The sequence below is a fragment of the Cygnus olor genome, chromosome 1 (genome assembly GCF_009769625.2).
Source record: "Cygnus olor isolate bCygOlo1 chromosome 1, bCygOlo1.pri.v2, whole genome shotgun sequence".
NCBI classification, from domain to species: Eukaryota; Metazoa; Chordata; class Aves; order Anseriformes; family Anatidae; genus Cygnus; species Cygnus olor.
Genome location: NC_049169.1, coordinates 91,534,326 through 91,557,910, shown reverse-complemented (window position 1 = coordinate 91,557,910; position 23,585 = coordinate 91,534,326). Strand labels below are relative to the sequence as shown.

The window sequence follows — 23,585 nt, the reverse complement described above, 5'->3', positions numbered from 1 at the left end:
CCGTTTTGTTGTTTAGCAGCATTGTCTCTGGCAGCTGATGCAAGAACAGAACAGATCATGGTCCTGAGTGAGCTGCTTTGTCTTGCAGTATTTATACCAAACTCAACTACTGCCTTTGCTTTAACTTTTTTTTTTTAATGACACCTATAGATAAGTATAAAGTACATTGCCAAATTAGAGGAATTCTGCAGTGCTTGTTCCAGAGCTGTAAACAATGTTACATCATGAAATCACAAATACAGTAAAAGCTGAATGAAAAAATTAGCCAACATATATCTTTTTTTCAGTTGTTTTTGCTCTTTTCATTTGCTGCTGCTTCAAATACTGTATATTGGATGCAGTCGATTTAACTTTTAACCTACATGGGGGTATACTAAAGTTTAAACTGCTCAACTTGCTTAACAAGAGGGCAAGAGAAGAAAGAGGAGAAAAAGTGTGAACAGCAGAGCAGGAATGAAGACAACAGAGTTGACTTCTGGAATTGCAGCTGGAATGTTGTGGAATTTGATACAGATGGAAAATTGAAGTTTAAAAGTGTAAAATTTCCAGTGTGGGTGCCATTTTGAGTAGGCTGTGTGGGTGGAGAATGGTGCTAAATGCCAAGCAGACAAGTAGAACTGAGAGTCTCTTTCCAACTAGTAACAGACAGCTAGCAATGGAAAAAAAAATAGTAGTTTAAATGTCCCAATGCAGCTGTTTTGTAATAAATCACTAATAGTTACTGGTAAAGCTCAGCTCATCAGCATTTGCTGCCTTCTTGTCCATAGTACTTTTCCACAGTAGTTGCAGTATGATTCTTATGATATTCTTATTTAATGTCTTACTCTACATGGTCAGATAGTTCGTGCCACTTTGAAGTCTTTTTTTTGGTCAGACCACATGACATGTAGCAGGTCAAAAGTGTTTTTGAATATTCTCGGTAACTATCATTCTTCAGTTTAGAAATGGCATTACTTCTAAGAATCAAGTCTCATTCCTTATAGTATGGGCACACAATAAGAGTGTTACTGGACATCTCTTCTGCTTCTTTGTTCTCAGATCCTCAGTTAAATTTCTGATGCTTTGGTTTGGCATCAGGCCGAGTTCCAGGAGTGGATCTTTGGATCTTTCCTCTTCATTTGCTCCAGATGTATTTCATGTGTATTCATGAGACAATCCTTCAGAAAAAGAATGAGCATGCAGCTCTCCAAAGAGATTGCTAAACAATTCATAATTAACAAAGAAAAAAAAAAGGGGGGGGCAGACAGACATATTTAAGACTTTGATGCCTTATTGCTTCCTTCAGATCCATTTTGCTCCGGTATCATGAAGTAGCAGTGGAGTATATTCCTTCTGGTCAAAGGAAGAATACTTCTGGAGATACTTTTGCTTTTTCCAGCCTATCACAATGCCATATAGCGTATTGACTGGTGAGAGGGTATTCCTGGAAATAGCATCATGGTCTAGCGCCGCCACGTTTTACTAATTCAGGTTATTGTGTTTTCACCTTCAGTATCCATTAACTGAAGATCTCATGAAGCTGCTGTATAGTGCCAGTTTGCCTCATCAATACTTTGTTGTTGATCATGGGATCATTCTACATTATACAACCTGGATCAGCATCAATACTGAAATGAATTTGTAACTTTTGCTATAGTTTATAATGAACATTATGTATTCTGAAATTCAGGGATTTACCTGGAATCAGATTATTCACAAATAAAATAGTACTCACTTGTTAGAGTAGTACTGTGTATCTTATGCAAATGTCAGCTAGACTTTGAGAGTAGAATTTTTATTTTTTTGGAATCTTCTATTTCTGTTTGTTTATTCATTCTTTTGCACTTTCTTCATATTTTTGCTTGAAAGAGAAGCATATAGACCTGTTTTCATTTAAATTGTGAGCAGTTGAGGTTTTTCAGGGAAGGAGCAGTTACAAGCAGACTTAAAATTGGAAATCAAGTCATACCTACTCCTCTTCATTCTTTAGATGGGTTATTTACAACAGGTTGCTTTTCCTGTAGGAAGAGGCTGCAGTAACTTTGAAGAGACAGTTTCCTACCTTGTGAGTGCATGACAGTAATTAGGTTTCCTGGTACATTAGCATACGGAGGAAAAGGGGAAGGTCAAAATTATTTTGCTTTTTAGTCTGTGAGTACCGAGGGTGTACTTGGCTACTTGTTGATCAAAGGTAGGTCCCAAATGATGTGACAGCATCTAATATTCAATACAGACACATGGCCTTTTGATGGTAGAAAAGCTTTATAATGATTGGCCCAAAACTTTTGTTCCCTCACCTGAGTCTTTATAAGAAGCTGTAAAAGCTTTTGAATATTTATACATGTAATTGTTTTCGATCAAATTTGAATGAAGTGGAGGTCGTTAGTAACAAGAAAGTGCTTCTTAATTTTTCAGAAGATTCTGACTATCAAAATGCAGAACATTTCTGTTGTAATGGGAGCAATTTGAGGGAGAGGGAGAAAGAGAGAGAGAATATAAGGGTCATAATCACTTGTTTTTTATTGTTCTGAAATGACCTTTTTGTTAGTCTTCAGCTTCTGTCAGGAAAGTTTAGTTGTAGCAATTATGTCCTCTATGAAAGACTACAAGAATTTCTCATGGCAGTATTTAAAACTCCACTGTTTTCCAAAGCCAGAAAATAAGACTTTTTTTTTAAGTAGTTCATACCAGAAGTGGAGATGACTCAGTTCAACAAGCTTCCCAAATTTATAGGTGGTTCCCTTCAGAGAGACCTGACACTGTAATGCACGTGCTAATTACCTCTGTGAAAGAAGCACACATGCCCTTGTGATTAAAATCTAGAATTTAAGAACAACACTGGGAGTAAGGCAGCAATTGGGATGTCATTTGAGGTGCAAAAGCATTGAAAGTGGGGTGGGTCTGTAAATAAGCAGAAACTATAACCATGGGTTTTTGTTCATAAATAATGCCAACATCAGTTTTTTTCTTCCACTGAATCATAAATTATAACTATAATGGTTGGAGGAGGGAGGTTGGTTCTTTATCCTACACATTTGTAAAGGATTTTGAATGCAGTCCTGGTGCTTCCAAGTCCTCCTGCTGCAGCTGGAGGAGAGACGTTGTAATGCTCACGTCTGCTCACGACTGGTTGTGTTTTGAAACCATAGCCTGGGCAAAGGGAAATGCATAATTTTACCACCTCTCCCGGCTGTCGTCACAAGAAACACTGACTCAGACACACCTGCGAGTCAAAATTCCTCTCATTTCCTTCCTGCTGCCTGGTAGTAGCAATTTACCTTTTTCCCACTTCATCCTTTGCTGCCGTTCTCAGCCTCTGCATTGTCTCACTTAATCTGAACAGGCAGAGAAAGTGAAATTAAGCTGTCTCTTACTGTCCTCTTCCACCCCACCTAATCTAAAGAGGGGTGGAAAAAGTACTCTTAATGTGTCCTTGAGCATAAAATTTGGATAGGGAGTATAAAGGGACTTCTCTTTTTTCTCTGTACTGATAAGTAACCAAGTCATTAGGTACATCAACAGGAACTAGACTGAAGAAAATCAAAGGTCATGATGCTTCTTAAATGCAGTGGAGACTCTTACACAAGCTGCTTCTCTGAAGGATAGCCCGGTGGTTTATTTAAATTAGCTTTCTTTCCTCTTGTTTCACAGGCAGTTGTTCTGTCATCTGGTTCTGTTGTCATGTAACATTTTTACCTTCTAGAACAAAATTCACTATTCATTTAAAACCTTCTTTTAGAAGTACATATTGTTTTAGGTTAATTTTTCAAACACAATCCATTAATTTTGATGGCTCGCTTCTTGGTTGTCTGCCGTCATTCCTCTAAAGTGAAAGAAGTGCTGAATACCTCTTTTGCTGAGATGTTTCATGTTGGGTGTCTGAAATAAGAGAGAATTTAAGAAGAAAAGCATGTCTTTCCATTGATAATGTAGTGGTAGAATACCTACTTAGACATGCAGGCAATAATCTCTAACAAGCAAAAAAATATCCTACAATATATTTAGACATCAATAAGAAACGAAATGAGTTAGCAGCAGGAGAAACAAATGGTCTGTGGTTAATTCGATCACTTCCTTTGCTACAAAAAAAAAAAAAAAATTGAGTTTTAGAAGGCTTATTCAAATGTGACAGGGACAGCCCCTAAGCAACAGTAGTAGGAACATCCACTGCTAATCATTTTCTTTGCCCATTTTTATTCCAGCCTACAATTGTTCTGCTTCATAGAAAGGAAATATGACAAGCGTGGTTTTGTTTGAACAGTGACAGTTGAGCTAAACGTTCAAAAACACATCTGCTAAAAATTCTTAGTGTTTTAAATTTTCATTAAAAACCAAAATATAATAGAATTTGGCATATGTAAGACAGCTGACAAACCTGCAGAAGTTGTCATTGCTTTGCTTTTACTTAGCACAACCTGTTTAAGCTGGGCAATAATGGAACAAGAAGGAAGGGCATTGAAATGTTACACACCTTTTGTTTTACAAAAAGAGTGGGGCAGAGTCAGAGACTCATTTACAGGTGTTTGGTTCCTTGAAATTAAGCATGGATTGAATTCTAAACTATACATATAAATTTAATTTGAGATGAACCTGGAGCTGAAAGAGGCCTGTATTATGGACCAGATTTTGAGTCAGATTGAGAACAGAAAGCTTCAAAAAACAAATAAAATAAAAATTTACCATCTAAACCAGAATCTGGTAATGACAATCTAAGAGATTGTCCCTGGCAGATCTGAAATAACTCTGATCCTGTTTCAGTATCTGGGCTAAATTTGGCTGTTGTTCAAACTGCAGATTAAGAGAGAACATCCATGGCTGTTTTTTTTTGTTGTTGTTGTTTTGTTTTTTCATTTTAAACAGTTCATTCATTATTTGATAATCAATCATTGTTTCTCCCCACTCCAGATCCCAGTGCTTTTGTATCATGTGGCCATTTCATTGTGCATTACCTTTTTCCAAAATTTTCCTGTTTCAAATTGTGGATTTGGTGTGTAGAGTTTCTCTTTCCCTTTGAAAGCAGTTGGAGTATCTCTCTGCAAGCATATAATAATAAGACCTGTAACCATTTTTCTTTGTAAGCACTTAACTCAGATGTTGGTTGAAAAGTTTGGCATTGCTCAGCAAACAATCCTTTGGGGTGCTCTGCTAGGCTGAGAGACTGAAATGAAGGCAGTCTGCCTGGATTTGGTATTCATTCATGTGTCTCCCCTTCAAAGGATCATCTTCCTGAGAAGCTTTTAAATTCATTGCTTACTTGGCATCACCACCAGCACGCAAGAGATCTTGGAATAGGTGAGTGCAGCCCACTCACCCACAATCCATGCTGAAGAAGCTCAAGAGACATAGGCAGAAGCTACCAAATTTGGATGGTAAAAAGACCAAAAGAACTAGCCATTAGGATTCCTAGAGCAAAGAGAGTTTCTGCAGTGTCATGCGTCATCTTACACATGTGAGGATCTGTCAGTGGATACATGAGGACATCTGTTGAAAGCTTTGTAAGGTGAAGCCTTTTAATCTGATTACTAACAAAAGATCACTTTTGCTAATGGTAACATGCTTACAGTGTGTTTATCTTTGCACTGCAGCAAGAAAAATCTGCATATGCCAGTAGTCTCTGTTACAGATATGTATCTTTTGCAGTATTTACATCTTGGGACAGAATTCTGATATTTATTTCATTTAAGTTCTTTACTAGATATTTGTGCATCTTTACCTCTTTTAGGATGCGGGACCTAATTTTGTTTCTGTGTGTGATTTTTGCTTATGAATCTTTCATGAATTTGCTTCGGACAATGCTGGCTATCTTCCACCTATATTCTGTGAGGAAAGCAAACATTTGCAACTGAGAAGCTGCTTGTATTCACAGGTATTCTTTTCTGAAGCACCTCGTGCTGTGTAGTTGCAGGTGTTTGGGGTCTTTTTTTGTTTGTTTGTTTTCCAATGTCAATATTGGACAGCTGCATGTAAAGTGTGAAACAGAACTAAAGTCAGGAAGAAACAGGGTAGTCGTTACATTCTTTTTCTTTTTTTCTCCTTTTTTCCCCTTCTCGTTTCCACTATGTTGCATATAATTTAAAGACTAACGTACTGAATCTCCGAGAGTAGGTGGAAATATTGAGGGCAACTGACATAAAGTTTCACTAGTAACAAGTAATTATCATCTATAAACTCTTCCAAAGAACTACTTCTGTCAGATGAGTAACCAGTTTGCGAGAAGAATTGCTGCAAGCAGCACATAAACCACGACTGTGGTACAGTTAAAAGGAGGTATGTTACATTGAAGGATACATCTTATTGGGTATTCATAAATACATTAACAGATTATATTCCTTTAGTGGGCTATTTGTAATAGTTTATTTTCTGTGCTATTGCTGTTTATATTATTAACAAGCTCTCTTTACACATGAGCTCATATCCTCAATTAGATTGGAGTCTGCATCAAGCAGCACCAGGAGAGGGATTGAGTGTCTCTCTCTCCCCCTCTTCTTGGGACATTTACCACTGTAAGTTACACTTCGGGAAGTACCTCAGATGTAAGTTTTTGAGTGCCATCTGACTAGGTGTGCTTACTTTCAGATGGGATCCAGATCCTGGGGTGCATTACATAGACCATGAACGAATGCAGACATTCTTTTGAGAAGCAGGAAATGGTAGCAGCTGAGGAGGAATGTATTCCTGTTCTACTGAGGGTTGAAAGCATATTTGCAATGCCCAAGCATGGTTTTTCTGCTTCCGTTTTGATTTCTATTGTTTGTTTATATAATTTTGGAATGAGTCTGTGCATGGTTTTCTCCATGAATTCGGCCATCAAGTATTTGGGCCAAATATCTTATGGATGCATGATTTTCAAGATAGGCGTGTATAGCTTAGCGGTCAAATGTTTAAAAGCTCTTAATTTCATTGCATTTGGAAATCTAAAACTTAGCGAAGGTAAATAACTTGTGATCTCAAATGACAGAAAGCGGCAATAGTAATATGCTGTGAAACTAAGTGTTGCTCATATTTTTAAATATATAATGATACATATGTAGTACTTTTGCAGGCTTTGAAAAACTTATAAAAACAATAAAAAATTGTGTCAGCTGTTGAAATCTTATGGTTTCTTTAACCACATACATACTCATACCCTTAATAAAGAGTGTACATTCATGTTCTAAAGAATTTCCCTGGTCTCTGACAATGCGGCTTCATGAAGATCTTGACTCAGATTTTAAAAGATTCCTGTGGTTAGTTTTCAAGAGTGTCTTCAGCTTTTGGGGCCCTGAGTTCCCTTTGTAAAAAGGAGTTAGGAACCCCTATTGAGTCCTTTCTGTTAGGTTATTTATATTAAATCATGAGTCAGTGTTACAAATTTACCTTATAAAACAATTTTTTATCATATACTTCAACTATGTGCATAAGCCTAGGCTGGGGCACTCACATGCAGGTAATTATCAATGTGTTTGACAGGATTGACATACAAAGGGAACAAGAAAATTGGGAATGTGTGGTGAACACAGTTCTAGCTCTTTGCTAGAGGAGCTCCTGTTAAAGATTTGTCCATGTGATTTGCAGTAGTGAGTGTTGCCAAACTCTTCTGGTCATCCAGTAAAGCAAAGCATGTCCATCCCTGTGTGAATGACCAAGAGGTGAGTGAAGAAACTCTTCAGAGTGTACCAACAAACCCAATCCAACCTCAACAGTCATTTCAGTTACTAAAGTCCTTGTTTCTTTCAAGGAATGCTTACTGCTCCAGTGTCACCATAAGCTTAATAAGGCCTGGAATACCTAATTGATCCTTTTTCAATAAAAGTCTCTTTGTCTCTCAGTGGGGAAAGCTGTAAGGAAGCATACTGTGTATAAAAGGACTTCCTTCCAAATTTAAGTGAGAAGAAAAATACTTGTTTATGTACAAAGATAGAATTAACTGCAAATCTTCCCCTTCTTGCCCCTCTTGTTTGTTTTAATTCCGTATCTGGCATGAAAATGACAGCAGGAGAGAACTCATGTTTCCTGTGTACTCACACGAAGGGGATGAGAATCTGTAGCATCAATGCATGCCCTTCTTAAGCTGTCAAGACAAACACCGAGGCATTTCAAGATCTGTGTTCAGTCTTTAGCACTCTTCATGAAGTTGCTAACAAAAAGATACTTTCTGTTTTTTTGGAGCATAACTTTGTATGCTGCTGAAGACATGGATGCTGAAATTCAACGTCTGTTTGTTCACAGAGCAGTTATAACAGCTGCAGTTGCATTTTCTTGACACTGTTCCACGAGTAAGACTTCTCCCTGACCTTTGGGGACCACTTACTTTAGGAAAGTGGAGAACTTGGTGTCAGTATTTATTCAATCCTTGGACTCTTTTCTAAGGTTATGCAAGATGTCGTGGTAACGTTGTCATAGCAACCACCACACACTTGAAACTGAATGCTGACCACCACTCTTACATACAGCAGCTTTTTCTTTCCTACTTGTATGGATTGGAGCTAGTGACCTGAGCGTAGAAGTGCTTTGTGTGCCAGTATTGGCGTGCTTATCTGAAAGCTAATTTTATTATTATATAATTGGTGGTGGCAGCGTAAGGAGGTAATTTCATGCTAAATTTTGATGTGCAAGTTAGGTACCTATTTCTCTCAAGTGAAGGGGGGAATTAAGCTCATGAAATTAGATTTCTGACTTGTAAGAAAGTGTAAAGTAGCGTAATCCTTCTAAATGTGTGCACTGTAAAAGTCCCTAGTGCTTATGTGCAAAGAGAGAGCATTAAGTCACTGAGTATCTACCTATCAGCGCTTCAACTCTTTCACAATCGGGAAAGGTGCCATTGCTTTGGCTCCAAGATCTTTAGGACTGTAAAACTTCTGTATGTTTTTAAAGATAGTGGCACATTTTTAATATGCTTTAGGCTATATTATCCTTCTTGTTTTAGGTATAGGATTTTGATCAGAATCTGGTCCTGAATCAAGTGGTACATATGCTTATGATACTATGCAAACATTTCTTTTATTTAATAAAAGAATTTAATGGAACGCGTCTCACAGGTATTTGTATTTTCAAGAGCTCCTGGAGAATAATGGGTGAAGTCAAGAGGAATTTTTACAGTTTTATAGCAATCCTGTTCCCTCTGGAGTCCTTTCATTATAATCTACACTAGTGTATTATAAGCATCCCCATATCCATTCCATCTCTTCATTCATTGTAATTCATTGTGAATTAATAAAATCAGTCTTCCATTTATGTAGACAACTGCATAATTTCTGAACATTTTAATGGTTTGGAATTGTCCCACAACATGGATAGTTCCTATGTAGTGCATGTTTCTACTTTTTTGTTTGTGTGTGTGAATGAGTATGTTTTGGCCTCCTTAACATTTACAAGAATGGGAAACAACAATGCTATTACTACTCTGGGCCTGGATTTTTTTTTTTTTTTTGCTCCCAGACGTGAGAGAGAGTAGTAGTCTGGTTGTCTTTCTGTTAGTAAGCAATTTGAAAAGGTATACCTTCTTGAAAGAGAAGTAACTTCCAGCACCGTATAAGGACATGAGTTCTTTCTTGTTGAGCAACAAGTTTTTGCTAGTAGGGACTGTTATTTCTGTCTCCTGGAATATTCAAGTCTAACAGCTTTTTACTTTTTTTTTCCACAGCACTTCTGTGTACAGAGAGAAGTTAGGCTGCTCCCAGTCTGAAAACTTGGAGCAAACTGAATGTGCAGCTGAATAGAAAGCAAGTCAAACTGCAGGAGTATTTTATCACCACCTTTGTAAAACAAAAAAGTCAGGCTGGAATGGAGTTCCAAAGGTTGGTTTCTAAATTGCATTAGTTTTTAATTAGTGAAAGAACCAAATGAGTTACATAGTCACTTGTTTGTGAAAAGGAATATTTACTAAAACTGTGGAGATACATTTTATATTAGACTGCTACTTTGATTATAATTGTGAGTCGTTTTTCAAATTTTACTTTGTTTTAAAAATATACCTCAATAGGTGTCAAAAACAAAAATGCCTTGATAACGAAATTTTCCATCTCAGTCAACTCCATTGACATAATAAAATGAATAGATTAAAGATTTTGATTACTCAAATGCCATTTCATTTTATACTACAGCAGCTGTTTAGCCACAGCCCAGGAACAGTATTTCATTTTAGGGAGGTTCTGAAGTTATTTCATTCTCTCCCTCTGCCCTTGTAATATTTCTCTTTAGTCCTAATCTCAAAGGTAAATAATAATAATAATAATAATAATCCACTGATGCATTCTTTGCTGGACAGTGACCCCCTAGATCTGGTTTTCCCCATTTAAGAATCTGACTAAGGACCATATCATATTGTCCATTGCAAGGGGCAGGAATGAATTGTCAAAAAACATGGCTATTAGTTTATGTGGAAAGGGGACAGAAATAGCAACATATGAAGTATTTCTTACCAAGTAGGAGTCTTGTTATACCACACTTTCTCAAGGGAGGGAGGTTCTGTGTGATTTTGGAAAAGGTAAATTCCTGCCTTACAAAGAACAGTATTATCATTTTAAACAATTGTATTGTATGTCATACAATGCCTGATGTAGTAACTGTTCTCAAAGATCCAGCTGTGCTGAACCACATTATTACTGAATTCATTTTTAAAAGAAGTTCTTAACTGTAACAGCAGCAAAGAAACACCTTGAAAGCATGTCTCCTAAATGCCCCAACAACAGAAGTAAAATTATTCTTGCAACTAATGATTAAAAATTGCAGCCTCAGTCAACACTATGATAGTTGAGTGTTTGGGGCTGCCTACTGCTGTCTGTTTGGGAATAAAGAAATTAAACCCAACACAGAGATTGAGGTAGGAATTTATGAACTTTAAAAGTCAGGTGGCCACAGAATCCGTAATTCCTAAACAAAGAATCTTACGGGAGAGGAAGTTCTATGGTGCACAGAATATCCTTAAGCCACAGTTGGAATCTCAAACTGTGATCTCAGCTTGACTGGTTCGTAAAGTTGCAAGTATGCAGAAACATGTTAAACAATGCATTCCACACTTTTTAGCCCTGCGTGTCTAATCTGTGGTGGTTTGCAAAGGAGTTGCTGCACTGGCAGGAATACGTTCAAGTAGTTTTGTGGCAATGCAATGTATTTTTGGAAGTTGTCCTGTCCTTTTATATACCTGCAACCTCCTCCCTTCATTGAGAGGAGACATTATGAAGTCTGAAGTTAGAAATCTCTTATGCAGAATATGAGCCCCACAAAGTAAAGGTAGTTGTTCATCTTGGGGGGGGGGGTGGGTACATTTGAATCCAAAACTCATCTTTAGGACAGAAGCAAGACATTAAGCTCTTTATGTTAATAGGAACAAGAGTTTTTCTGCCTGGAACATGATTCAACAGAGCAGTCAACCATTTCTTTAGCTTTGAAGATGCTGAAACGGACCCTGGGTTAAAAAGAACCAGTTCCCAGCCTGTCTCTAAAAATAGTTGCTTAGGGCTAAAATCTGAGTTTCCTTTCTGTTAGCTGAAGATCCAAAGAGACTCATCCTCCCTTCTCAGTTCAGTGCTGCCTAGTCTTAAGATTTTCGGTGCAGACTCTCATATTTTGAGAGGGATTGCACTCCCCTTAAATAATATGGGAATCCCATTTTTCTTTCTCAAGGGTGAATGGGGTAAGGCACTTATAAACCATTGCAGATTGTGGTTGTTGTCAATTGTCATGTAAATTAAGGTCATGCAAGTACCTTCTACTATTTCGTCTTCCCTTTCATTTGTGGTCTGGTTACTACTAAATATTACATATTCAGTGAAATGTCCTAAAAAACATTACTTTTTAATTTTAACATTTTTTTCCCTAAATGTGCCAGTAGCTGTTTTTATTTTGATATCCACATTGGGTCCAACAAATTGCTGCTTGAAGTGGTTTTTAAAGTATCTATGATATCAGCAAAGTGTAACTTTGAAAAGTTTCTTGCATGAGTTCCAGGAGCTGTAGGGCAACTGAAGTAATAAGCAACGATGACTCATAAGGAATAAGACAAGCTGAAGTGGGAATTTACAGGAAGAGCGTAAGCTATGGCTTTGCTCCTCTGTGACTTCAGGGCTATTTTTGTTAGTGGTGAGGGAACTTTTGCATGCCTAGACAGAAGGAAAAATGACTAGGGATACAGATATTCTTAAAGAACTAGGTAGGTGCATGGACTAGAGTGTACTAACCACCCCCGTATTTTGGTGCAGGAAGAACCAGGAACTAGCCCACTTCTTTTGCTACAATAATGGAATCTGCCGGGGTTAAGGTACATCCAGGTGCATTCTCAATAGTTATAGCTGTTGCATAGTTTGCAATGGAACACTTCAAATTAGAGCTACTGAAGAAGTTACTGTCCTCAGTATGACTGGACCGTGAAAGCCCCTATCCCGATGTATATTTTACTTTAACTGGAGTAGAGGATTCAAAACACTATGACTGGTGTCTTCCCAAACCCTGTGTTACCCACAGAAAGAAGCATGTGCAGAAGGTGCTATTGAAATTAGTCTTAAAAAATGACATTACTGCTTTCAACACGCAACAAAAAATAACCAAGTAAAGCTAGATGTAATTTTCTCATTAATACAAAATCCCTTTTATTCCTATGTCTGTCAAGTTTTCTGAAAACTCTTTTAGAGATGGATAGAACTGATCCATAGCTGGCTAGATTCAAGGTGGATGTTTGTTCTGTATATCTGTGAACATCTTGCAGCCAAGAAAGATTTGATTATTTGAAAGAAAAAAAAGGAAAAGTGAATTTTAACGAACCTCATAAAATAAACTTTCTTGCTACAACAGCTCTCTTCTGACTCTCCACTGTGAACACAGCAGGGAAACATCTACCTACAGCTGCCCTGCATATAGCTTGTGTTAGCATAACTTACCCACACCCACAAAGGCATACAAAACTATTTCCAAGGCTTTTGCCTTGTGCTGGCATTGTGCCATCCAGGAGTAACAGCCTAAAGGAAAAATTCCTTTCAGTGACATTCATTGACCTAAGCCAGAAACAAGGTAGAAAGATATGTTTTTCTCTTTCATGCTTGTGAAGGTAGAGGCAGTACCAATTTAAACTGTGACTGAGGCTCTGCAATGATGCAAGTCTATCTTGCTACTTCAAATTCAGTCATGCAACCTGAGTTTACATTAATTAACTTTCAAGGACTCAACCAATTTAAAGCTTTTGGACAATGACAATTATTTGAAAACATCCCTACAGGTTTATTTTCTTCTTTTACATTTGCTTGCTATCTCCATCTCATTCAAAGCAGACAGGACTAGTTCGCTTCTCTCTTCTCTGGAAATTTGCACTAGGAACCATTGTTAGAATCAGAATCCTGGTCTAAGAGTATGATGAAAAATGTTGCACTCCAAGTTGGAAATTGGAGAGGAAAATGTTCATGTATACGTAAGAATTGTGCTTAAACAGCTGATGTTAACCTTTTAAGGGAAAACTTTAAACTTGAGAAGCAACAGGTACTTTCTAAGTTTCCCTTGGGGATAGTGTACTCTTCTGCATTTTGCTTCTATACAAACAGTTCAAAATTGTAAAGTTATTTTGTCAGTCATACAACCAAACAACCTTGCATGGCATTACATGTTCCCCCCCCAGATAGATCAAGCCCTGAATGCAAAACCAGACAAGTAAATAATGTCAACATATAAAACTAACTTGTAAATACATTACTTCATTACTTTTTGGCAGGTTTTTTGGCACTTTGTGGGGCTTTACTGTACTTCAGTGAGAAGAATGTCTTCTGGTGTGAACTGAAATTATACCTCTATGCCACAATGCTTTTTTTTTTTTTTTGGGGGGGGGGCGGGGGTGGAGTGTCATAATTCCTTGTGGACACCTGAAGGAGTTGCAAAATAATAAAATTTAGGTGAAGGAAAAGTTCCTTCTCTTAATTTTTGTTGTTGTTGTTTTCTTTTCCATACAGTCTTAAAACGAAGGTCACATTTTCTGGCCTGTGGCAGATTGTAAGCATGCTGGAACACTTCACATTATGTAGATCATATTTGTCTGAAACGATAATACCATACCTATAGTCTGCTGCAGGCTCAAAAGTAGTCTGTGCCTCAGGTACCGTTTTATGTCTTTGCTTTTGTTACTATGTCCTTGTAAGTGTTCAAAAGGGAAATGAAATTATCCTATACTGAAGAAACACCATACAGAAGAAACTTCAGTTGTTAGGGCCTGAATTCTCACTGAAACCAAAGGCACGTATCTTACTGGCTTGAAGAAGGAGGCTTTAATCTATCCTGGTTTGTTTACTATGGAAGGAGCATGAAAGAGATGCCTCGTATCTGAAGAGGAGGTGAAGAAACAGCTAGTGCAAAGAACACAAAAATCAGTTGCGCCAGACTAATATGTGGTTGTATCTGAGCTTGGAGACCGCAACCACCTTCAAACTTCCAGATCTAGAGGAACACTGGCTGCAGCCTAAAAGCTGTGTGTTCATAAGCTCCCCCAAGCCAGCCAATCTTCCCATGACCTGCCAGAAAACAGCAACGTAGGCATGTAACCAAATTAAAGCCAAACCTTTCAGCTCAGTCCTTGACCTGAGTAGTGAGTGAGGATCTGGACCCTGGCATTTATATGTGACAGTTTATATGCAGCTGAAGTAAATACTGTAGTTAGAGGTAACGGGGTTAGATTTTGAAAAGTCCTGCATAAAACGTGTCAACTGTGTTCATTCACCTAACTCCCTTGGAAATTAATGCACAAATACCATGAAGAACCTGGACAGAGGTGCTCACCTTCATCTTCAAACGCCATAAAGCTGTAAGATTTCTGAATCTGAGTTGAGGCTTATGGTAGCATGCCGCAGAGGAAGTTGGTTGGGAGTGCTAATATACTGCAAACAGGTGTGGATCAGGAAAAGCAGCACCAACAGTCATTAACACAAAACAGTAACAGAGAGTTAAACAGATTTCAGAAAGGAATGAGAAAAGATTTGAATTTGTAAATTTAGAGGAAGTAGAAGAGTTCACAGTGAAAACTGCTAAGCGTACCAGAACAGTAAGTTCTCTTACTGCAGATATGGAATAAACACTGCTACATTTATTTTCTGAGGGAAGCACTAGGAGGTCAGAACTTGATATTCCTATCTATTGATCTAAATTTAGTTTTCAGAAGTCCTTGTCTCCTATACACTTCCTTCTTCATCTCCAGATTTAATTCATTTTCCTGCCAATAAAAAAAAAAAAAAAATAGAAATGCTGAGACAGTTGATGGTTACAGAACATAAACTCAGAGTGTTTATGCAGCAAGGAGAGTTATCAAAGAAGAGGTATTCAGACCTCAAATTATCGAGTTCACCACACGTTTGATCAGATGCTAGATAAATATGAAACTTTGTAGAACACAGTACATTAAGAAGCAGTACAAGTCATTTTATATTTTAATATACCAAACTTCCTCATTATTTGGCATAGGAAGCCTAACAAGATAGCAGAACATCTCTATAGAAAGATCAGCATGGCTTACAGAGAACATTTATTTTTGAATCAGTTATTAAAACTAAAAAAATTGAATATATTCTTTCCAAATACACACGAGGTAGAAAAGCTCATCAAAACCATGGAAGGATAAATTTTCTCACCTATTTAACACATTTAAACTTCAGATTACTGAAAGACATGGAGAAATGTTTCTCTGATAGGCAGGATTAATGCTAGTTTTGTCACAAACAGTAATCATTACTCAATGAAATTGTTTTACTAATGAATATATAGAAGAAACTTCGTTAAACCAGGTGTTTTGCACAATTTTAGTAAGACATCGGTGCAGTCAACATTGGCAACATGACGCCTCAAGGTTGGCTAGTCAGAAAAAAGTCAGCCGGGATGTCTGTAATTTATGGAAGACTTAAAAAAAATAGAAAAAAAAAGGGTTCTTTTGATGAAATCAAAGCTACCTGCTTCTTCTTTGCACAGCTGTTCACTTTTTTGGCTAGCTGCATTTAAAGACAAAAGTCAAGAAACTAAACTTTAAATAAGTATTTTGCTAAGTCTCCCAGTAGTCGTTATATCACTAAGGAGAATGAAACTGCAGACACCTTTGTTCAGTATTATACAAAAGCTTTACAAATTAGAATCAGCTCTAGATCCTCATGCCATCTCTAGCTTCCCTGACAATCTTCTCTGAAAAAAAATACAAAAAATTCAATTTTGTTATAACGTTTTTCTATCACAGAAGGAGCAATAATATAGACAACTAAACCACTAAAATCCCCAAAGTGTGAGGTCCAAATGTCTTCAGTAAGGAATTTTGTATCCAATTAAGAAGATTTTTTTTCTTTCAAAACAGAATGACTTACAAGTTGTAATGCTCATTTCTTTAAAAGTGAGCAATATATACTTCCATTTTAATTACTGAAGTAGCTCGTGCTGCCATCTCTTATGGTTTAGTTTCTTTGATGATGTTGACGCTGCATTTTTGCAAGACCTAATTTATAAAAGCAACCAAACTTCAAAAAAGTTAATGAAGACACAATGACCAACATGTTAGCTGAGGATGTGGCCTCTCTTTCTCAAAGTAGAAATAGTGACTACAGTATCACAGCACATTCCTGTATATACTCTGTCAGCCTGTTACGAGCAATGCAGCTTTCTTCTTTTAACACTAAAAGTTGCATAGAGGCTATGCAAGAACAGAAGCCACCAGAGAATATGATGCTATGGTCTGAATAATAAGTTTAGTCTGGAGCCATTGCAGAAGGCAGAGAAATGGTCGGATGCAGTCTTCTTCTCCCTTTTTTCTCTGGGTTGCTGTTCTGGAACAAAGATGCCAGACAAAGTACAAAGGAAAACCAATCACTGTGCTAATACTGTTTTAGGATCTGTTTTAGATAATATAAGAGTAACAACAAAGTTACCCTGTAGGTTCTGGCGAGAAGGGAGAGCGGAAGGGTTTTAGAGAGGACTGAACTACACCATTTCTTGAAGTCTGTCCTAGCCATGCCTTTCTGTGGTCACTTATAATTGAAATAATCCAGAAGCAGTATGAGAGATGGAAACAGACAGTGCTTGTCAAATTCACGGAAATGCTAATTAATCTCCTGTGAGGAAATTCAAGCTAAGGTTAATTGGTACAGAGCATAAAACAGAATTTTACTTTCTGGAGGTACAGATCACCCCACAGTTCCATCTCTCGTGGATAAAATTCTGGCGAGGACGTAGTCAATCTCCAGTCTGGCTTTTCAGGTACTTCAGCAGCTAATTGGATTTTAGTGTGTTTGATGATATACTCCCCACATCAGAAGAACGGCAAAACACTTAAACAGGGTGCCAAATTGATGATAGAGACATTATTTTCGCACAATTGGCCTAGAATGAACCATTTTTGCAGTAATTTGCCACTTACTTCTGTTTTCCTACTTCAAGCCTCAGTTAAATCTATCCCATGATCAAGCTTAGTGATTTATATGAGTAGATTGGTATCCTGTTCCCACAGAATAGGTATCTGATCTTTCAGATTTTTTTCTCATTACAGAATTAATGAAAGTGAAATACTTTTCCTAATATTTTCATAATTGCACCTCAGTGTTTGCTTAATTTTCCTTTAAATAAAAGTCTGTAGTTCTGTAGGATATGAACGCCAAGTATATTCCAAGCCTCAAAGAAAAGCAAATTTAAGTAACATTAATGTCAAGAAGAGTAATTCTGATTGCTATATTCTTTATCTGTCATGAGTAGACAGATGAAAATCTATGATAGCAATTTTGCCTTTAAGGTCATTATATTTTATTTTTTTAACAGGCTCTGTACTAATTTTTCTCACAGAATGACTAACAGAAGTATGACTCTTGTGCACCTTTTGTAGTTAATTAATTAGGTCAACTCTAACCACTAAGCCCCTTGTCAGGTTATTTCTATTAGTCATAAGGAGCAATTGACCTTAAAACATTGAAGCCAGGTAGATGAGCCTATTCCACCAGGTCTCTTGGTTCCACCCTTGTTAAGTGAAATATACCAGGTGTGGATTATTTGACATTTGCTGTATGGGAAGCATAAGGAGTGGAGGGGGGAAATTAGCTCCCCAGGGGAGTTTGAGGCTCAGGTTATCTAAGGTGCTTTTCTATCACGGTGAAAGTAGACTCAGTATTCCTTAGTAGGCTGCTTTGTCTCTGTATTTTCTACCATCTTTTAACATCTCTGTGAAATAGTTCTAGAGACTCAATGAGCTAGTTACATTGGTGGTGCCTTCTCAGTACAATAAAACCCTGGTGGTACTACTTCACTGTGAAGTAGTTTGGAAGTGACTCAAGTTCAGAAGCTGGCAGGTCAGTGTTCCTGGGTTCTACAGTTGTTTAATGTTGAGGAGTTTAAGTACTTCCTTCACCTTGTCAGTTTTCAGTGAAATTACTTATGTGGATTCTAAGCTCCCTTCCCAGCCCTAAAAACAACCAACCAAACAAAAAACAACCTTGGAAGCTCAAGTGCATACAGGTAAGCCTGACTTTGAAGAATGTTCTTAAATATTTGTTAGGATTGAACAATAGTCTGTATGAAAAAGGTGCCTTAACGTGAATTCAAATTTTGTTTGTGGTAAGTAAATACAGATTTGGATAGATACAGATGGCATTATCGTTATTTTCACTAAGTGGAAATTGTGAGAATGTGCTGTTCATAAAAGAAATGCTGTTTTTACACTATGCAAGTCAAAAGCCTTTAAGTTACTAGAAGGTATAGTTTCAAGGAGATAAATTAAAGAAAGAAATTATTGTTGGACATCTCCCCCTGACCCCTCCATAGATTGGCTCACTGAAGAAAAAGCATGAAAGGTGTAATTGTTAATGGTTTCTGAGGTAGGGTCAGGGGAAGATGTTTTTTCCCACTTGTTCACTCTCTGTTTCTACTCCTCCAGGTGAGTTATGGTAGCTTTCCAAAACTTCAAATATCCTTGGGATGTTCAGACCAGAATATTCTTATTATCTTTCCTGAATGTACTTCAGGTTTTGTCTAAGGTTAAACTACGGATAATGTGTTAATATCCACGTATCCAGATGAAGTCAAGTGTACATGACCCATGTGGTGGACGTTTGTACAGAGTGCACTATCATCATATGCTAGCTCATTGGCAGTAATGACCTGGAAAAACCATAAGGAACCCACAGTGGATGAATTGGCTAAACAACTCTGGCAGCATGAAGAAAGTCTCTCCACTTTGCTACAGGCCTGCGTCTTAGTTGTGGAGAAACTTTCTGAAGAGGTCCACCAACTTAAAGAGAACTTATTTTCATCCCCACCTGTACAAACCAGTGTCTAAGGTATTGGGGTAAGCATCCTTCTGTGCAAGGAAGACGATAGAGTGGGTACGCACCCTGTGCCCCCCTGTGGTTTTACCTACGTGACCATGGAGAGGACATGAGAAAATGGGATGGAAAATCTACCTCAATGGTAGAGGAACGGGTATGTGAGCTGCAAGGAAAAACAATCGGGGGGGGGGGGGGGGGGGGTTGCGGGGAAGGAGTTCCCTGAGAAACTTGCTGCTCCAACTTCGAGTGGGCAGTCCCCAGATCTGTGCTTTTGACTATTGGGATCTCAAGCTGTGTTCTCAGCTTGACTGGCTCATAAAGTTGGAATTATGCAGGAACATGTTAAACAACGCGTTCCACATCTTTTAGCCCTAATGGTCTAATCTGTGGTGGTGGTTTGCAAAGGAGTTACTACAAGTTACTAACTTGTAAATACATTACTTTTTGGCAGGTTTTTTTGGCACTTTGTGGGGCTTTACTGTACTTCAGTGAGAAGAATGTCTTCTGGTGTGAACTGAAATTATACCTCTATGCCACAATGCTTTTTTTTTTTTTTGGGGGGGGGGGGGGGGCGGGGGTGGAGTGTCATAATTCCTTGTGGACACCTGAAGGAGTTGCAAAATAATAAAATTTAGGTGAAGGAAAAGTTCCTTCTCTTAATTTTTGTTGTTGTTGTTTTCTTTTCCATACAGTCTTAAAACGAAGGTCACATTTTCTGGCCTGTGGCAGATTGTAAGCATGCTGGAACACTTCACATTATGTAGATCATATTTGTCTGAAACGATAATACCATACCTATAGTCTGCTGCAGGCTCAAAAGTAGTCTGTGCCTCAGGTACCGTTTTATGTCTTTGCTTTTGTTACTATGTCCTTGTAAGTGTTCAAAAGGGAAATGAAATTATCCTATACTGAAGAAACACCATACAGAAGAAACTTCAGTTGTTAGGGCCTGAATTCTCACTGAAACCAAAGGCAGAAATCATTTTCGTTTGAATGAATGCATATGTGGCTTTCAGGTATTTATTCATCTCTAACTCTCAACAGCCCTTTCCTGCTTCTCCTCTTTTGGACTGTCTTGGGAAAACCAAGAAAAAAGCTAGAAGATCTGATCTCAATGTCTCTGAGTTTTTACACAACAGATAAGGATTGAAGCTCAGCATTATCCAGCTCTTAATACTTGGAAGCGTTGGCTCTGGGTTCTGTTTTCTTTCCTCCTATCTGCCTCTCACCTTTACAAAGGTCAAGGGATCAAAACAGATTGTGCTCCTTTGGGAAGTTATATCACTGAGATAATGACAACAATGCTATCTTCCATCCCTCTTCTCCTGACCTGAAGTGAAAATTTAAGAAGTGGCCATGGGCTTCCATTACCTATAGTAAATCTTTTGGATCAGTAGGGATCTGTTCTGCTTTTGTGAGCACATGTGCTATCACAAATGATAAACAACTATAATTAGTTAGTAACTCTCTGCTGTGCAAAAGCCTTTGGCCTTTGTCATTTTCAAAGCACTGGGCAGGCATTATGTGTAGTTACAGTGATCAGTGGTAAATTTACTAGTCCATCTTTTTATTTGACTATTCATTTATCTATTTTATTGCTCAGTAAAGTGAGGCCAGAAGAGGAAACAAAGTCAAGTCATCTCTGCTGAAGCCAGTGGGGAAGGTCTGTATTGCTTTTAGACCAAATTGGATCAGATTATGAGCACTTTGCTTGAGGCCATTTAAAAAACAGTTTATACAGGTAGTAGTGGAACAAAGACACCATGCATTCTATAATAGTATTCTAACTGCTCAAATACTAAAGCATAACATTAAATACATCTTTAGTCCTTTTTACCAGGCGCACTACAAACTCTAACTACTAATTTTTTTGTGTGTGAAGCAAAATAGTTCATTTTTTATTCTTTTGGCTCTACAATTGGAGAGGTTCGTAAAGATCAAATTCCATCCTTAGGTACAGGTGGAAATTAGTATGCCCTTTCAAGATGGGGTAATTTTTGTTGCTGATGTATTAGAGAGCCAAGTTTGGCCCTTTTTAATGTCAAATAAGAAATAAGTGCTCTCAAGTGAGTAAAATCTAATGGCCATCTGTTTATTAGTCATCTTAATGCTGTGATGTAGGTAGGTTTGGAATAAAGAATAAATTATTTGTCATTTCCACATGGACACAAAGCAAACAGTTGAGCAAAAAGTTTGTGCCTTTTTTGTCTGCCTGTAGCCTGTACTTTCTTTAAAAAGGGCAGAACTTTGTGATAGGGATGATGTTGTGTTTGCTTTTGACAGTCAAAGTGGGTTGAGCATTTGATTTCATCTTTAGACTCCAGTGAGGTGCCTAAGGCAGCATGAGTAGAAAATGGAAAAAGAATCTCTTCAAAAAGATTCAGAAATCATTTTGATATGTCTGTATTTCCTTGCTTGACTTGACAGGTTCATTTCTTTATAGTGCCACTGGCTATTGCTGTTTTTGGTTCTCCTAACTCAACAGACAGCAGTGAAGCACTTAATACCTTACAGAATCTGAAATTGTTTTTACTAAGGCAAAATGGGGGGTAGGGGAAGGGGGAGGAGAAACACCAAAGATGGTGGGTTTAGTAACAGCTGCAACTAGCTCATTAAAGGGCTTGGAGTTTTGGTTCCTGTAGATCCCTGTAGTAATTCTGCTTTAAGTAACAGAAGGCTTGAGAGATGGTGATATGAAAGCCTGAAGGAAGAGCAGTGAAACAAGCTGAAGCAAGTTAGGCAGTGAGAATATATATGTATATGTAGCAGAAAGGGGGGCGCAAAAAGTGTGATAATCCTTGACTATATGCACCTATTATATACACTTAAGTGTTTTTTTTCCTCCTCTCTCCCAAAGCCACATACAATTCTTTCAGAGTTGCTATGTGGCTTTTGATGACAAGTCCTTCTCTTTTTAAAGCAGTCAGGAAGTATGTGTAATGTCCTGGGACATGCAGAGGAGACAGAATTAAAAACATTTTCATCATTAGTTTCAAGATCTGTACATTTTGAATTGTTTCTTGTACCTGAATTCAAAAACAAATAGAAACACTTGAAAATCGTGGTCCAGAAAAAGATTGATAGCTATGAAGCTGGTAATGAAAAAAATAGTGATGGTTCTTTGTCACATGGTGACTGATTCTCTGCTCTTTGTATTAACAGAGAGGTGCTCACCTGAGTGGAGATAAGAGTAATTTTTTGTTGTTTTCTGAACTTACCGATTGGAGTTTGTGTATAGGAAATAGGATAGAAGGGAAATGTACCCGCTAGGTTTGGGAATGTTATTAAAGCTTGTTTTAATTGTACTGAAGCAATTAAAAGTGAAATTGTTTTGTTCTTCCTTCAGCCCTGTATTCAAGAAATGAGGAGGAACGGGAAGGCACCAAGATGGCTCTGCAGAACAGTGGCAGTACTGTCTCTAAGGCTATCACCTCTGTGTTGTGTGAACTGGGCCATCAGCTGTTTGGACAACAGTAACTGGAATGGAAAAGGTATTGGGAGGTGGGGAGTGCTGTCATTCCACTCGTGCAGTGCTAAGGTGGTGGGATGGTGTCATGGACAGAACTGATAAGAATTACAGTACCAGACTGTTACAGTAGTCTCACTCTATGTTGAGGAGAGAAATACTGGGGATGTCCAAAGCTTTATGAGGAGCTACTACTGTTTCTGACCCTGCTGTCTCATTTGCATATTGTTTAAAGAGCTCTGGCAGAGCTGTTAACAAGGCTTTTGACAGGGTGAGGGAGGAAAGAAAGTTAAATTCATGCAACAGCAGAGAGAACCTGAGGCGGAGAGGAAAGACGCATATGCCGTATGGGGATTTTTGAGACACATTGCCCTGTGAGTGAGCCCAGGTGTCATGCTCAGCACATGCTTTGCTCAGTTACTCAGAACTGAGAGCTATTTTGAAACTACAAGCCTATGTCTTATGATTGAGCATATAACGCGTCTGTGGTACCGCGCTTGTAACTCCTTCAAGTCTCTACTGCTTTGATCTCCTAACTAAGCAGAGCACATAAGCAACTGAGCTCTAAGCACAGCATCATGCAACTAGTTACCACTACCACATAACTGTAGGTTTTGAAACTGGCTTATCAGTAAGTCCTTATGTTTGAATTTAGTTGTCATGCACCTCACTGAAAATACACTTCTCTTAGCTTGAAAGAAGCAGTCCATTAACTAGACCTTTGTATGGGTCTATATCCAAATACACAGTCCAGTGGCTGGAAACAGCTCTGGATTTGTCTACAACTTGCTAAAGCTTTAGTATTTTGTCTCTTCCGTGGAGGACTGTGGGACTTGTATAATCTTGATTTCTGGTATAATTACAAACTTGCAGCTGATACCTGTTGTATGGCCTCTGGCCAATTCTCT

The 23,585-nt window shown here is 38.0% G+C and overlaps 1 protein-coding gene across 15 annotated transcripts in view; it reads left to right on the top strand.

Moving 5' to 3' along the window:
* Positions 1 to 5,125: 5,125 nt before the first annotated feature.
* The window catches only part of LOC121075688, a 231,188-nt gene continuing 212,728 nt past the window's right edge, over positions 5,126 to 23,585 (top strand). For 13 of the 15 annotated variants that reach the window (XR_005823127.1, XR_005823126.1, XR_005823112.1 and 10 more), the window contains exons 1-3: positions 5,527 to 6,246; positions 9,602 to 9,755; positions 22,558 to 22,702. The gene's annotated coding sequence lies outside the window, so the exon portion shown is untranslated. Of the gene's footprint in view, positions 5,480 to 5,526; positions 6,247 to 9,601; positions 9,756 to 20,814; positions 20,875 to 22,557; positions 22,703 to 23,585 lie in introns of those variants that run through there. The other 2 variants (XR_005823118.1, XR_005823110.1) reach the window with 2 other exon arrangements.